At 41.8% G+C, this 6000-nt stretch overlaps 1 protein-coding gene across 1 annotated transcript in view; it reads right to left on the bottom strand.

Moving 5' to 3' along the window:
• The window catches only part of LOC119656982, a 260103-nt gene extending 255788 nt beyond the window's left edge, over window positions 1-4315 (bottom strand). The window contains exon 1 of the mRNA XM_038063716.1: window positions 3503-4315. The gene's annotated coding sequence lies outside the window, so the exon portion shown is untranslated. The remainder of the gene's footprint in view (window positions 1-3502) is intronic.
• Between the last annotated feature and the right edge of the window lie 1685 nt (window positions 4316-6000).

A 6000-nucleotide genomic window follows, 5' to 3' on the forward strand; every position in this document is an offset into this window, starting at 1 on the left:
TACTTGGCTTTGAAATGATGATGTTGAAATGAAGGTCCGTGGAAAGAAACGCCTCTACCACAAATTTCTCGACGATAAAACACCGGCCAATTGGCAAATTTATAAGAATGCCAACCGGGAAGCAAAGAAAGCAGCCGCTGTCACCCATGCGAACCATTACAAAAATCTTTACGATAAACTGAACACTCGGAATGGCGAGAGATGCCTGTATCGACTTGCTAAAAGCCGTAGCGAACGTACACAGGATACCGAACACTTCTGTTGCATTAATGACAAGAACAGTAATTTGCTTACCAACCGTCAAGCTGCAACGGATAGATGGCGAGAATAAGAAGAAGAATTTGTTCATCCTCCACTTCCAACATCATTGCCGGCATTTGGGGAGCAGTTGCACCTATCAGCGCTACTGAAGTCGAGGAAGCAATAAAACAAATGAAATCGAGGAAAGCAACAGGACCTGACGATATCGCATCTGAGCTCTGGAAAGCGAAGAGCTTGGACCCAACACTGTACCTCAGTGAATTCTTTAATCGGGTTATTCAGGAAGGTAGAACACCATCTGACTGACAAGAAAATACTACAGTTCCAATATGGAAAAAGAAAGGTAATCCAATAGAATTACCGTCCGATCCAGTTACTTTCCCATACCGTAAAGATTTTTGAGTCAAGCCGGATTTGTCTAAAACTGCGGAAGTACTGATGCAATACACGCTGTGTGGGTTCTCATGGATAAATACCGTGAAAAGCATCCCCCTCTTTACATTGCATTTCAAGATCTAGAGAAAACTCTTACTGCCAGAAGAACTTCTGCGCTGAACTCAGTTGCTCTACCACGATCCGAAAAGTAAAGTTCGAAGTGTGGCGGGTGTATCAAAAAAGGCTTCGTGTCTCGGTTATCCTGAATGAAGTGTCGTCCACAACTGGTGCTCTTTGTGATCGACGTATCAACGAACGTCTCAAATCTAAAATTTTGCGCAATGTGGACCATCCTGTCGCTCTCTATGGTTCTGATTGTTGGCCGACTATTAAAGGCAATGAACGGTTTCTTGCGGTAATGGAGACGAAGATGTTGCTACTTCGATGGTATGGTCACGCAATTCATGCCAACGAGAATTCACTTACCAAGATTGGTCTGAACATCGAAGTCAATGGTAAACGACCAAAAAGCAAACCGAAACAACGGTGGCTTGATACGCTGGATGGGGATTTAAAAGCCTCGAGATCGCACCCAGATCAGGCATTCGATAGAGCCAAATGGCGAAACCGATCACAACGAGCCGACCCCGCTTGTAAACGGGACAAAGGCTGAAGAAAAAGAAGATAGTATTAGTCATGCCACCCCTAATTTTAAAAGATTCGCAAATCGAATCCTTTTTCAAAAGGTCCCAAGCAGGATGGTGGAGAAAAAATCCCAGACCGTGATGAAAATAAAGCGCCCTCCCCTTAAAATTCAACAATCAACTTTCATCATCATCATCATCAACGGGACAACAACCGGTATCCGGTCTAGGCCTGCCTTAATAAGGAACTCCAGACATCCCGGTTTTGCGACGAGGTCCACCAATTCGATATCCCTAAAACTTTGTTTTGTTAAATTCTCTGCTCTGGTTTGTCAGGAAGAACATTGGCGTGGAGCAACATAAACTCATCTTAGGTTTGGACTTTTGATAAGCTGCCTTTCAATCCCATTCGGCCATATCCGTCAAGCCAAGGGAATGGAGGGATGATTTCCCGGACCCGGACCGGAGTAGGATAACTTTAATAACATCAGATTGATTATGTAATTTCGCGAGTATTTTTATATTAGAAAAAGTATTTTTTACAGTTTACTGAAGTTCATTTCCCAGATTGTTATATATGTAACTCAAAAGCTCACCCTTTTGCTAGAAATTAGATTAGAACAAGTCGGGAAACCGGAAGCTGGGCGCTTCAGGCATGAAAGGTTTTGTTTGCTTCTCCGGTGAGTATATTTGAGTGTAGAACTATCCCATTTGTAGGTAGCTCGTTATGTATATGTATGAAGCATGTCAGATTTAGTACTTCGGGTTGTAAATTTACACGGCAAGGACAACTTTAAGCTTCTACAACTTTGTTACTAATAGTATGATTTCGATCAAACTTAGGGATAATATGCTTCATATTATATTTTATACTATCACCAACTTTTATAACTCTAGGATAAACTTAAGGGGGTTTAACTCAATTTTCCCAAAAATATGGTAATATGCTATTATTAACTTAATTTGAGCAGATATCGATATGGAGAGTATTTTGAGGCCTAAGCACCATATAGAGGGAGCTTCAGATTTTCCGGTTGGGTGGTTTCTAAGAATCGGTTCGTTAAAAAAATCATCAATTTCCACCACTCCCACTTCCCGCCTTTCTAATAAATGTCAAATTAAGTCCGGCTTCGAAAAGTACTAATCGAGACCTTTCATTTGATAGCCATCATGACTATATTCGGTGAAAAAAATTTTTACACACCCCTTTTACATGTATGGGGACCCCCCCCCCCCTAAATCTCAACCTAAAAGGATATAACCCACTGCATGTCTGGGCGTTCACATTTCCCATCTTCTCACCAAATTTAGTGTCAATGGGTATAGCCGTTTCTGAGAAAAGTGCGTGTGACAGACAGACAGACAGACATTGAACCAATTTTAATAAGGTTTTGCAAAATGGACAAGGAGTAAACTGTAGGTGCACATAATTTATATAATCAAAGTTATAGATTTTGGTCTTATTAGCATTTAAAAGGTACTAATTAGTCCTAAGAAAATAGAACGGATATCATTAGTTTTGTAAAAACAGATAAAATTATGAAAATAAACGTCAATTTTCGCCGAAATTATCTCAGAAATAAAAACAAAACCACTTTTCCAGGAAAGTTTTTACGTCTTGCCCAATAAAGGGAAACGGGTCGCCTCATTCATCCGTACAAGTCTGAGTGTATGCAATGCATTCCGTACCATTAAAACGCTCTTAGTACTATATATCTGTGCTCATCAACCTAATTTAATTCCTCATTTCAATTCACAGATTTAATCCACTTAAAAAGATTTACGAGTTCCAAAGCAGCTCACGGACGTTCTTGTAACCCATGCAAGCAAAAAACAGTTCGACTCTTCATTTAGCGGAAATTACATTTACTTTTCCATTCTAACACGAATTTAATTAGCAATAACAGTACTCTCGCGACATGAAATTTATACCTGGCCAAGTATGTTCAGGTGCACATCGGATGTGAGCATGATTACTTCGATGAGGAAAGATGAGTCTTTGACACTCAAGGCTATGTTGTAGCCATGGTACCTTGCGTTTCATGGAAAAGATGCGCGTTTGCAACCAATCACCAGGTAATCATGCAAGAAAATTATCATCTCTGGGAAATATTACTTCTTGCATCTATTGACCACCGAAGAGAGTGCTTGGTTTCGGAGTATCTTCTGCAAACATGCATTGGGTCTATTGTGCCGATAGTGTACACAGTCCAAGTACTTACCATTCATTCATACGGGAACAATAGGCGATTGTAATTCCTCGGGGTTTTTTTCGGCACAATGGTCTTCAAAAGTATCTCTAACAATGAATGGTATTCCGAATGCGGATTGCTGAAAATTTCGGAGGAGTACCGACCCTATCCACTTGAGTTTGAAATTTCACTTACCGCGAGAGTGGTATATAATTTATCACTTGATAAGGTGGTTTTATATAATCACTGCACGTCTTCAAACCATAATTTGGGAATGCTTTCGATTGCTCTTCAATTTCGGAGTCGGCTCCAGATACAATCAATTCAATCAACACTTTATTATGAACCTTTCACTAGCACTTATTTTGCACAGGAAACAGTGGGAAAATAAATTAGTTGGATTTTTCAGAATTTGTTCCACTTCTAATCCATGCCTGTTGCACTTGATTCACGAATACCTTTAATCACGAAACGGAAATGGTATAGTATCACCGGGTCATACCAAAACTCCGCTTTCTACACTATTGTCAATTAGCTTCCAACACCGAAAACCCCGACAACCTGTTGAACCCAAAGAAGGGAAACTTTTTGCGATATTTACGACCGGTTTCAGCGTACTCAAAACAAATACCTCAAATTTATCTAGTACGCATCGAAACACTAGAGAAGACCATCCGCAACTGGTATCACTCTCGCACTGAATTATGAACTGAATGTATCTGAGATGTGCGTTACAATCCGCGATCACTTGTTGAAGATACAAGATACGCGCGTATGAAGATCCACGTCCATAGGCGGTATATATGAAAAAACTCCAAACATTGGATGCATCCAGGAAAAAGCAAAGCGTGGCTATGCTGAAGAAACCAAAATATAACGAACCACCACCGATCGAGTGCGGCTATTCGAACCGCTAGAGAACTCAAGCCAACTCGGCTTCTTAGATTTTCTGTTGTATCTGCAATCTCTCTAGGCTACCATTTCAGCTAAAACCGATCTCTAAGCGAAAATGCAACCATAGGTTCCCAAGAGGGTAAACAACATGTTCGGCAATCTTCGGAGAGGCATGAAGATACTCTTCAAATCCAAGCCTCTCATACATTTGCAGAGTCAATATAGGGATCACCTGTAGGAAACGTACACACTTGATCGCTTTGCGAGGGTGTGCACACCATAGGAGTACGTTGCAGCAACAAAGATACAAGAACAATTCATTGAACTCAGGTATGATCGCTTACACATGTACATATGAGGCTACCTTTCAGCAATAAAATGGTCAGATTGTGTTGCTCTCTAGTGGTTACTAGCTCAAAGAGGAGAGTCAACCATAACTTGAATAGATTTTAGATAGTTTAGTCAGATACATTTGTGTATGTGTCTGAATGGCGTTATAACACTTGCTAGATTGTTAGAATTGTAGCCAAGTCGCATCAGTGATTCCTTGGGCTATGGGTTCCAGTCCATGTTGCGTTGGAACGTATTGGGCAGCGGGTGAACTGGTTCGGAAGGGAGTACGGACGCTTCTACACGAACCAGAACCTTTCCGTGGAATCGGAAATGGGTTAGCGGCTATGACAGAGAAACGCCTGAGGGAACCATACTAGGCAGACCTATCATTAATGGAGTAGTGCAGGTTGCTTATAGGGAAATGCCAGTCGAAGCGCTCAAAGGATATTTAAACCTCACCAAGAAAGGCTCCGGATTATAGTGGGAATACTCACTGGTCACAATTTCACAAAAATGATCATTGTTGTGCGCTTGCACACTGCTTCATTGGCTAGTCCTGGGATGTAAGCACATCGTTATACTATAAATTATGTGTCTTAGCCCTTCTTCTAAAATAAGCAGGGGAGTTAGGCAACATCATAAACGAAGGTGTCCGACATACGGTTATTGGCTGCCAACATAGCCTATTTCAGCTCATAAAAACTGTTTCGCTCGAAACGTCTCACCATAGGGTCAAAGCTCTTACTGGACAAGACTATGATCTTGCCAGTCCCTTATGTATTCCTCGGATACCTGGGTGCTTATCAAGAAAGATTGAGAACTCTTGGCCGTATTCGATAGAAGAATCCTCCGAAGAATTTTTGTTCAGCGATACCATGACCGTCCGTCCGGTTGTGGACGAAATCCAGCTCAATAAGTTAAGGTGGGCGAAAAGGTGGGGGAAAATTGCGAACCCTTGGCCGTATTTGAGAGAGGAATCCTCCGAAGGATTTTGGGCCCCCTACGTGATGATGGACGAAATCTATGAGTGATACCACAACCATCTGGTTGTTGATAAAATGCAGCTCAATAGGTTGCGTTGGGGGGTCACCTAATCCGTATGGGCCAGGATGATCCAGCCCGGAAAGTCTATAAGGGCAATATCTATGGTAAAAAAAGAAGACGAGACAGACCCTGCCTGAGATGGACCGATGGCGTAGGTCAGGATGCCAGACAGCTTTCACGGATGTCAAATTGGTGGACCTCGGCGCAGAACGGGGTGTCTGGAGTTCCTTATTAAGGCCTAGACCGGATACCGGTTG

Source organism: Hermetia illucens, chromosome 5, assembly GCF_905115235.1.
Source record: "Hermetia illucens chromosome 5, iHerIll2.2.curated.20191125, whole genome shotgun sequence".
Classification (NCBI taxonomy): Eukaryota; Metazoa; Arthropoda; class Insecta; order Diptera; family Stratiomyidae; genus Hermetia; species Hermetia illucens.